This window comes from Dipodomys spectabilis, unplaced genomic scaffold (assembly GCF_019054845.1).
Source record: "Dipodomys spectabilis isolate Male_0828 unplaced genomic scaffold, ASM1905484v1 ptg000414l, whole genome shotgun sequence".
In the NCBI taxonomy this organism is placed as follows: Eukaryota; Metazoa; Chordata; class Mammalia; order Rodentia; family Heteromyidae; genus Dipodomys; species Dipodomys spectabilis.
The window spans coordinates 2,361,838-2,372,637 of NW_024871091.1; the positions used below are offsets into that span (position 1 = coordinate 2,361,838).

General features: G+C 41.2%; 1 pseudogene; it reads right to left on the bottom strand.

Moving 5' to 3' along the window:
• Nucleotides 1-8,162: 8,162 nt before the first annotated feature.
• Nucleotides 8,163-8,591, bottom strand: LOC122097112 (annotated as a pseudogene).
• Between the last annotated feature and the right edge of the window lie 2,209 nt (nt 8,592-10,800).

A 10,800-nucleotide genomic window follows, 5' to 3' on the forward strand; every position in this document is an offset into this window, starting at 1 on the left:
TCCAGGAAAGTTAGAATGAACTTGTGACTTTAAATGAGCATCATTATTCCACAATACTGTGAAATTCAGGAAATTATGTAATCACTTAATCACAATCAAAAAAAAAAAAAAGAACCTCGGGGAAGGTAGGGAGGGAAGGGATGGTAGGGGGAAAACAATGGAGGGGGTAACAATGTTCAATAGGAAGTGTACTCATTACCTCACTCATGTAACTGTAACCCTCTGTATAGTATCTTTACAATAAAAAAAAATGTAATTTGAACAAAGCACATCTAGAGGCCATGGGGTGTCATTTTAGATCCTCTGTTAAATCTCCATTTAAAAATACTTCAATAACTTTCCCTCTTTGTGAAAACATAAGCAAAGTCTGTCTTTAAAAATCTTGCATCTGGGGGTGGGGGGCAGGGGGAGGATGGGAAGGGATGGGAAGGGGAAACAAAGGAGGAGGCTACAATGCTTAAGAAATGTACTCATTATCTTGCCCATGTAATTGTAACCCCTCTGTACGGTATTTTCACAATAAAAAATAAATAAAAATTGAAAAAAAAATGTCCCCAATTATGGAGAAATCTTTCCATCAAAAGTTGGTGGGATCCTGCGCTGGTGACTCATGCCTGAAATACTAGCTACTCAAGAGGCTGAGATCTAAGGATCATGGCACAAAGCCAGCCCAGGCAGGAACATCCGTGAGATTCTTATCTGCAATTAACCACCAAAAAACCAGAAGTGGCGCTGTGGCTCAAGTGGTAGAGCGCTTGCCTTGAGCTGAAGAGCTCAGGGACATCACTCAGGCTCAGAGTTCAAGATCTATGACCAACAAAAAAACAAAGTTGGTAGGGCTTTTTTTCAAGTCACTTGTAAAAATACTGGATCAAAGTGGGCATGGCCAAGATGGTCGACAGGATGGTGTGAATAAGGACTGTTCCCATACACTATACAGGTTAGCATAGAAGTAGCATCCTGGAGATAATGATAGTCACTATGCTGAAAGGGGTGTCTGCACCCAAGGTGACTTGGAGGGAGAAAATTCTTTTGACTATATAAAATCTAGTATGTATATTTCAAAAGTAAAAATTAAAGTCCTAGTGACATGCCAAGGAGGAACTAACAGAAAGACTTCTTTTCACCTATAGGTTAAACAGACATGGTTTTAAGCACTTCGTATCTCTGTGCAATGTTCGGTGTGTTCACTATCAAGTTTAGATAATAAAACCAAACATGGAGGGCTATTTTAGGAATAAGAGAGATAACACATAAATCAGCCAGTATCATACATAAACATAAGTGGATACTTCCAAAAGGGAAGCCCTCATTGTTTTGAGGCATTTATTAAAGATTCTTCATAGATCTGAGAACAGGAAATTATTTTCAGTTCAAAGCAGAGATGTTTCCGACTTTTTCTCCCATGTATCATGTATGGAGAGTTTATTCTTATACACCGTGGCATGTTAAGTTATGGGTAGGAAGAAATACGGCATTTTGAAAAGTAACTATGTCAAAAAAAAACATTTCTTAAATATGTAACCCAATGTACCATGGCAGTATTTAACTCATCTACACTATGAATAAATACTCTTTTAGAACCCTGGAAAGCATCATTTAATGAGAAATATTCTGACCACAATAATCACATATCTTTTATAGTACTTGTTGTTCAAAGAGACTAGCAAATTTCTCTGTTCATAAGAAAGCAGGTGATCTGGGAAAGAAATGCAGCTTGTGCGGGCAGCTTGTTTTTTGATGGCAAAGGAGGTCTGCTTTTGAAAGCAAGCAAAGGATTCATTTATTAAGGAAAAAAAAAAAACCAGTTCTTTTGGGCTCTCGCTAAGTGTTTTGGGGGCTCAGCAATTACCCCAACCTCAGATTATAGATTCAAACCTCCCTCCCTCCCACCCAATTCCCCTTACCTCCTTGAAAAACAGGAAATCTTACTGTGCCTGCATGAAGCCTTCGTCCTTGCAATCTTGCTGCGAGTTGGGCCGAATATTCTGTGAGACAAGTCACAAAAGAGAAAAGCTGCAGGCAGGTGCAGGACCACAACGCTGCACTGCTTGCAGAGGGCCTTAGGTAAGTAGCTACAAGAGTGGTACATGCCAATCAAAGACAGGCAAGGGTCAAGCTCCCTTTTGTGCACAAACAAAGACTAATTGCATGTTCATAGCTGTAGAGTCTGCGGGCACTAATTCGAGAGAGGAACTATAAAAACCTTGGACTGCCGCCTCCCCACGGCAGCCAAGGCAAAGCAGAGGGCTCAAGGAGCCCAGTGGCTGTCAACCAGCTGGGCCTCTCCCTGTCCTCTCTCCATCAACTGGGGGCTCCCACGTGGCTGCCATTTCAAAACTGAAAATAAGCCATTTTGTGAAAACTGAAAGGAGAGCTGTGTGTACATGACGGCAAGCCAACGAGCAGCAATGGAAAAGGCTCCAAGCCACTTAGCTTCCTTTGATGCACAAAGCCCAATGCTGTTGGCTTTGCTGTTTTCAATGAATCGATCAAATTAGTTAGGTCTTTTGACATCTTGTAGACATGACTGGTCGCTGCGAGTTGTCCTTTTCTTATATTCGAAAACAAAGATCTGTCAAGGTGCTTTAGTCCATTCTGTAAGGAACCATTTTGAATCAAGTTACCCTTAAGGCCAAGTGACAGGAGCAGCCGGCTTTTGAATTTATTATTAATCATAGCTTACATTCATAGAATACACTCTCATTTTTAAGACCCTTTTATTTGTTTGTTCCCTGAGCATTGATTGCTGCTCCTGATTCAGGCAAGGTTCTGTGCTCGCCTCTAAGGAGAAAACAAATAAGTTATCCAAATAGGAGCTTGCTCATTAAGCAAGGAACGCCTAATTGTGTCCACTCTATGATTGAATAACTGAGAACCAAAGTGACTTGTCTCAATCACAGGGCCTCTACATGACAAAGGCAGGAGGGAATCTAAGCTCCCTGCTCAATACAAAGTCTACTGTACCATACTGTTTCCACACGCTTGTAAAATGGGTCTTAAACCTGCACTCTCAATCACAACAAAAACTAAAGAAGGAGAAACCTGTGCTAGAAGTACAAGGTAGTCTAGAGAGGGCAGGCGACCTCAATGAAAACAACAAACCATGAGTCCTAGTCACAGTTCTTATAGTCTTGAAATCTTTAAGTTGCTGTGAATGCTAGTCATCCCGCATGGGAGGCTGCTGGTAGACAAGAAATCTACTGTAACACTCATTATCTCTCAGAAAACTATACCCAAGAGCCATCTTGAGAAGGGGCCTAGTATCAGGGACCAACTACTCTAAGGATCAGAAAACACAACCTGAGGTTCCTGGGGGTATCTTATACATAGGGAGTGGGTGAGTGGGAAGCAACCATGAGAAATAGTTACAGAGAAGGAGGTGTGAAGGTGGCTCAGTGGTAGAGCGCTTGCCTTGCATGCATGAGACCCTGGGTTCAATTCCTCAGCACCACATAAGCAGAAAAAGCCGGAAGTGATGCTGTGGCTCAAGAGGTAGAGCACTAGCCTTGAGCTGAAGGGCTGAGGGACAGCTGCTAGGCCCAGAGTTCAGGCCCCATGACCAACACCACCCCAAAAAAAGTTACGGAGAAAGGAGCAATTCAACACAAATACATAGAAATCTTAAAGCAATGGAAAGCTCAGGCTGGGAAGGAGACACAGTAATTGGTGGCTCAGGCCCAGCATGTGGTCTAGTACACGCCAGATATCAGAGCACCAACAGGGTAGCCAGCAGATAGCACGATGCCCAGTCCCCTTTCCCTTCCAAGGCAGAAAATGATCTTCTAGCTTCCCCTACTCTCTGAGGCATTCAGGGATCTTCTGTGATTTGAATGATTGTCACACCCTTAAGTGCATACTAACGTCCCCCAGAATATGTCTGCCATCCTACATGTTGCCAAAGCTTTTCAGGACTCAGGCTGCATCTAGATGTAATACAAAAAAGCAACTACAGAAAATATAGCCCTACTGCAGACAACATACCTGTAACCAGCCTAGCAGGAATGCCTGACAGGGCTCATCCTACCACATATATCACTAAACTATTGGTTGGTGGTCACAGAGAGGAACTGCCTTTGCTGCCCTTGCTTCCCTCTTGCCTTTGCTAGTACCTACTATCTCCTCCATACCTGGTGAATTATAATACTAGAGGACCTAAAAGAATCTTCCCCAGGGGCTGGGAAGGTGGCTCATTGGTAAAGCACTTGCCTTGCATGCATGAGGCCCTGGGTTCGATTCCTCAGCACCACATAAGCAGAAAAAGCCAGTAGTGGCGCTGTGGCTCAATAGGTAGAGCACTAGCCTTGAACTGAAAAGCTGAGGGACAGTGCCCAGGCCCAGAGTTCAAGCCCCATGACTGATGAAATAAATAAATAAATACATAAATAAATAAAATTTTTATCGAAGTGGACTCCAGGAAACAGAAACAAGATGTTTTTTCTTTGTTGTTGTTGTTTTCTTTTCTTTCTGTCTTGTTTGTTCATTTATCAGTCTTTGGGAAGGTAATGGGGAGCACGGAAATGGAAGGACAAAGGGTGAACAAATACAGCAGTGCTACTTACTAGACATTGTGTAGAAAATGAACTATAAAAATTACTGGGTAGGAAGGGAAGGGAAAAATTGGGAGAGAGCAAGGGAAGGGGTGACATTGTCCAAAAAGAAATGTACTATTTACCTGACTTATGTAACTGTAACCCCTCTGTACACCACTTTTATAGTAACAATAAAAATTTAAAATATAAGATAAAAGATGAAACAGTGTCACTAAACCTCTGTAATGTGCAGGTAAAAAAGAGACCACGTTAGGTAAATGCCTGTGATTAAGTATCATTTCCCACTGAGATGACCCAAAGATTTCTCTAGTGCACATTAATTAGACATCTTTGTCAGCCACACAAAGGTGTCCCAGCTCTACACTGAGCATGCTTCCGCAGAGAGAAAGCTACGCTGTTTTAGTCATTCTTACACAGATATGGTGAAATCATTTCTGACAGGAGGCAGGACTCACACAAGATGATTGCCGGATCATTGTTCACTTCATTGGTACAAATTCCACAAAGACACACGGCAATGGCAGATAAATGGTCATGACAACTAAGGTAGAGAGAGTATTGTTTTGCTTAGTATTGCACATGTCTGCTGCGGCGGTTTATTCTGTGTCCCATTTGCACTGCTGTTGTTTGGGGTTTCAGGGCTAGCTGAATAGCTATTCTCTTGATTGACTACATTGTTTTGGTTAACACTTTCAATTCAGCATTATTCTGATTGACTATACCATCCACCATTCATATTTAAGTGAAGTGAATGAGAAGAGGATTTTTGATGGGTCTTTTGTTGTTGTTGTTTTTGTTTTGTTTTTGTTTTTGTTTTTCCAGTTGTGGGGCTTGAACTCTGGGCCTGGGCACTGTCCCTGAGCTCTTAAGCTCAATGTGAGCGCTCTACCACTTGAGCCGCAGCGCCACTTCTGGTTGATTGGTGGTTAATTGGAGATAGGAGTCTCACAGACTTTCCTGCCCAGGCTGGTTTCGAACCGCGACCCTCAGATCTCAGCCTCCTGATTAGCTAGGATTACAGGCATGTGCCACCAGTGCCAGGCTTGATGGGTGTTTTTGAGTCTTCTTTTGGAGGTGATGCTTTTGGTTGAACAAATGTGTTTGCAGTGAAATAAAACAATAATTCAATCCTAATGGAAAGGTAAAATTGGAGTTATTTCCACTGGCACAATTATATGCCAAATCAGAATTAGATAGATACAGTGTTTGCTGAGCATTCTGTGGCAGAATCTGACTAGTTTTCAGCTGCATTTGGTCTAAAATGTTAATTAAGGCATGCTAAAATGCCAACTTAATACATTATTATAAGCTAGATTTCCAAAACTTGAATTATCACATGGTTGGTTCATAGGCAAAAGTGTGAGGTCAATTAAAGTTCATGCCCACAGAACTCTGAGAAAATGGGTCTGACTACAATGTGTGGGCAAGGGCTAGTGACAGACATTCCTGAAGGAACATGAGGTGGCACTCTGAATATGCTAAAGTCTCCAAAGCCAGGATAACCAGGGCCACAATACAGAGTTGCTAAAGGTAGTAGTTTACAGGAAATAGTATTTGAGATGTCATCAAATGGATTAGAAGATAGGAAGTGGTCACAGTTTGGATTTAGTGGTGAAGCATAGCCAGACAATAGAGGAAAAGAAAGTCCTTATGTATTTGCTTTGTGGTTTTTCCTTGGGCTTCCTAATTGTGTACTTGGTCTTAGTAACCCATCCAGTCCTGAACTCTCTCCAGTAAAATGGGATCAATCACTTATTCTGCTAATATTACTGCTGACTTCCAGCTACACATTGGGGAGGGAGCTGTAAGGAAACGGGGGCTAGGGGATGATAGGTAAAGGGCACAGAGATTGTTTTGAGATGGTGGAAACGGCTGTGTGGCTGACTGCATGATTTATGAATATGCTATAAACCCTGAATTGTGCACTTTACATGGATATGATAGTAACCTGTGTGTATGTCAATGTTCCAATAAGTTAAATTTTTTCTGAGTTGTGGAAACCTTCTAAATATTTATAGCTTTAATCATACAAGATTCAAAACATATGTATTTGTCAATGTTACTACCAGTCTCATCAGAAAAGTTTTTTTTAAGTGTTGGGAAACTGTCAAACTCACAGTGATGAATACTTACTTGCCAAACTTCTTATTTTTGTTTGAATTTCCAATTGTGTCCTTGGTAACCAAGGGTTGTCAGCTGTTTTCTTTCAAGTGACAGGCCAACTTTGGGGGAGAGGGGGGGAGTATCTGTCAAATACCCAGCTCTAAATTACCATAGTTTGTCAATCATCCTTTTCATTTTTTAATGTCTTCCATGAAAACAAGTGGCCAGTTGAACATGCAATTCAAACAACTGCACAAGTGCTTTTCAATATTACCATCATACTTCAGTGTGCAGCACAAGGGATTTATGCATAGTACTTAAGAATTGAGATTAATAAGATAAATACTTTTATTGCCTAATCAAGGACACCCATGTATGAAACTGGACTTTCCTGTTTCTCTATCAGGGCTGGCAGTGAAGACTACAATGCCAGTTACTAGAACTTGGTCCCAATGCCTTGTTTCATGCTAACAAGCCAAGAGAATGGCCCGCCATTGCTTCTGTATGGCCAATGCAATGTCAACATCATGAAAAAGGCAAATAATGCATTCATGTGATTATAAAATCATTTTGGCCTCATAACTTCTCTGGGAGGATCTAAGGGATCCTTAGGATTCATGAGCCATGTTGACAAAATTGCTGGAGCAAATGCATCCTGCACCCAAAGCTTTATGTCATTTACTCATTCAAATACATTCATAAAATGTCTGCTGTATGCCACTCCCCTAGCTTAGATTTTACATTATTATAATCTGCTACCCTGATCAGATTGAGGGCATAGAAGGGAACTTGTGAAGAGAATCTGGCAGGGGCTGGGAAGGTGGCTCAATGGTAGTGCGCTTGCCTTGCATGCATGAGGCCTTGGGTTCCATTCCTCAGCACCACATAAGCAGAAAAGCTGGAAATGTCACTGTGTTAGAGCACTAGCCTTGAGTTGAAGAGCTGAGGGACAGCACCTAGGCCCAGAGTGCAGACTCCACGATTGACACACAGAGAGAGAGAGAGAGAGAGAGAGAGAGAGAGAGAGAGAGAGAGAGAGAAAGAGAGAGAGAGAAAGAGAGAGAGAAATCTGGCAAGCTGATTCCAAAGATGATATTCCCAGTGCACTCTTGTTTGTCCAGACCAAATACAATATCATACCATTTTTCATGGATTTAAAGATGTCATTTCATGGACTTATAGCTATCATACCCAGCAAGGCATACTGCATAAGCTACAGCAGCTCAGCACAGAGGCCCATCCGTCCGTGCCTTCAGCCACCCACAGTATTTCAGAACTAGTGACTTCAAAACAGGTGAATTCTTTACTTGGTAAAATCAGTCTGTGCAAATTACAAATGCTATATGTATTCTTTTTTTAACAACATAATCAGATTTATTTAGTTTAACAGTTCTGATCTAAAAAAAATGATGTCAAAAGAAAACATACATATAGGTACCCATCCCAACAAACTCAGATAACCTACAGAAAAAGAATAGGCTAACAAGTTCCGTTTAACAGAGAAAATTATCTTCGTTTCTCGAAGATGTTTCCACGTCCCATTCCATGTCCTTTTGCTCTTGCAGTCACTTGGGCCTTCAGAATAGCAGCTTTTCCACAGCCAGCCCTGGAGCCTTGGTTTTTATTTTTCATGCTCTTTAACACTGGTGCATTCTTTTAGCGTATCAGGCAAAATCAGAAAGCGGATCTTGCTGCCACGGATGTATACCTGCTCCAGCTGTGCCATTCGGCCATCTGTATACGTGACTGTGATGTTGGACATCTGGCAGTTCATGTAGTCCTCTGCTTCAATGAGCTTTCCTCGATATACCTTACCAGTGTTTGTCTCACATGCAATAATATGGTCCTCAGCTTCATGCAGGACTTTCATTGGCACACCAATAGACATCTTGGCAGGAAGAGTTCAACGAAGGCCTATACTCCTACTCTCCGGTTCTGGGACAAATGTTGCCACAGTGAAAGCATGAAGCAAGTGAATGGCAGGCCCCACCTGTATTCTTTATATAGATGCTTATGCATACTTCTATATGTTTTATATGTTAGACTACATAGTTTATATACTTTGAATAATTAAAAAGGGACTATTTTGTATAAATACAGCTGCTAATCACTACACAGTATTAACTTTAAAAATGGCATATAGTCAGTGCTATACAAACATTGTTGTATAAAATATATACACAAAGTTCTGGGTACTAATCAAGGACAAAGCTAAGTTTAATATCATTCTTCTGAGGCAGATTAGAAACAAAGACTCTTATATACTAAGAATGGGGTACTGCAAATAAGAATGTGCCAGAATGTTAAAAGATGAAAATGGATTTCAATTGGTGTGGTACACACTTAAAACTCTATTATCCTAGTTGGAATTGAAACCAGTCTTCACTATAAGAAATAGACCTCCAATTCCAGAGTCTCCTGAAGTTTGATGAGAGGGATTCGGTGCTTACTTCTATATTAAAACTTTGTTTCAACTGTGCACCGGTAGCTCACGCCTGTAATCCTAGCTACTCAAGAGGCTGTGATCTGAGGATCACGGTTCAAAGCCAGCCTGGGCACAAAGGCACTGTCAGACTTTTACCTACAATAAACCACTCATAAATTGAAAGTGGTACTATGGCTGAAGTGGTAGAGCACTAGCCTTGAACTGAAGAGCTCAGGGACAGAGCCCAGGTCCAGAGTTCAAGCCCTATGACTGACAAAAACAGAAGAAAAAAAAAAGACTTTGGTTCAATATTCCCCTCCTGACCTCCCTGCCTACTTTACCCCCTGGTGCAGCTTTACAGAACTCAAGCCACTAATTATTATATTTATAATAAATTATATTACTTCCAAGAGAGGGGTTTCTAAAATCTACTACTGTAAATGTGAAGTGCATCTTTCACTTTGTGCCTTTCTGCCCTTATTGATGTCTACTACTTTTTTTTTTTTTAATCAAAACAAGGTGGAAACATTTAAATTTGGAAACTTTAAAATTCTCCCTGGGGCAATGCAACTCTGTGGTGCATTTGTTCTGGAGTTATCATCCAAAGTTTATTTACACTCATTGTCTGTTTGTTTCCCACACAAATATATTCTGTGCTTAAGATGGGTCATGCTCAGTCAGGCCTTCTCACGCTGTTTGCAGTAAAATATGGCTTACTCGCTCTCTCTTAGGAACCTCTGACAAATAGGCTCTTGTTGTCCAACTTTTGCTCTGCTGAGGGTAATGATTCAGTGGTTCAGAAGGTTAATTCCTGGAGATAGTGTTGTCTTTGGCTTGAACAGATGTTGGTAGTGCTTTAATGTGGTTATCAAACTAGGCTGCCCTTCATTCTTCGCTCTCCGGGAGCATTGTTCCACAAGGCATTCCAGACCCCCTCTATGGAGATCCAGCAGAGCTGAACATAGCACACAGCATTACTCCTGCAAGCACGGCACAGGCTCACCCACGGTCACAGTGGATATCCACAGTAAACAGCATGGGAACGGATAATGACAAATTTAAGCTTAGAAAGATGCGTAAATATGTGTAAAGATGCGTAAATATGTGTAAATACCTAAAGCTTCAGAATGCCTTTTAATTCGATCATTTGTAAAAACTACTCACTCATTATATGTTCAAATCCTTTGGTCTCTATGGACTGGCCCTTTGGATGACTTACTACAAACGCTAATATCTTCTTGGCCATAGCAAGCTCTAGTCCGGAATAATTGCCTGTATAATCAGGATGTTCATGCTCACCAAATGAAATCAACATTAGGCAAAACTCCAAATACACAGCAAGTTCAATTTTACTACTGCTCATAAATCCATTGCAACCAGCTGAGTGATTCTGCTAGGCTAGCAGAGATCATTTCCACCAAGGTTGGGGTTCCTATTTTAACAGGAAATTGCTGTCAATACATTGTCATTGAAATGGTAGCATCCTGATAGCAAAGTGCCATTTCATAATCAAACTATGATGGTTGAAAACTTATTTATAGACCCAAGTTCCCCACAGAATAAGAAATAGATATAATCAGGCACTGGTGGCTCACGCCTGTAATCCTAGCTACTCAGGAGGCCAAGATCTGAGGGTCACAGTTCAAAGCTAGTGTGGCCAGGAAAACCAGAAACTCTTATCTCTAACTACCAAAAAAAGCAAAGTGACATTGTGGCTTA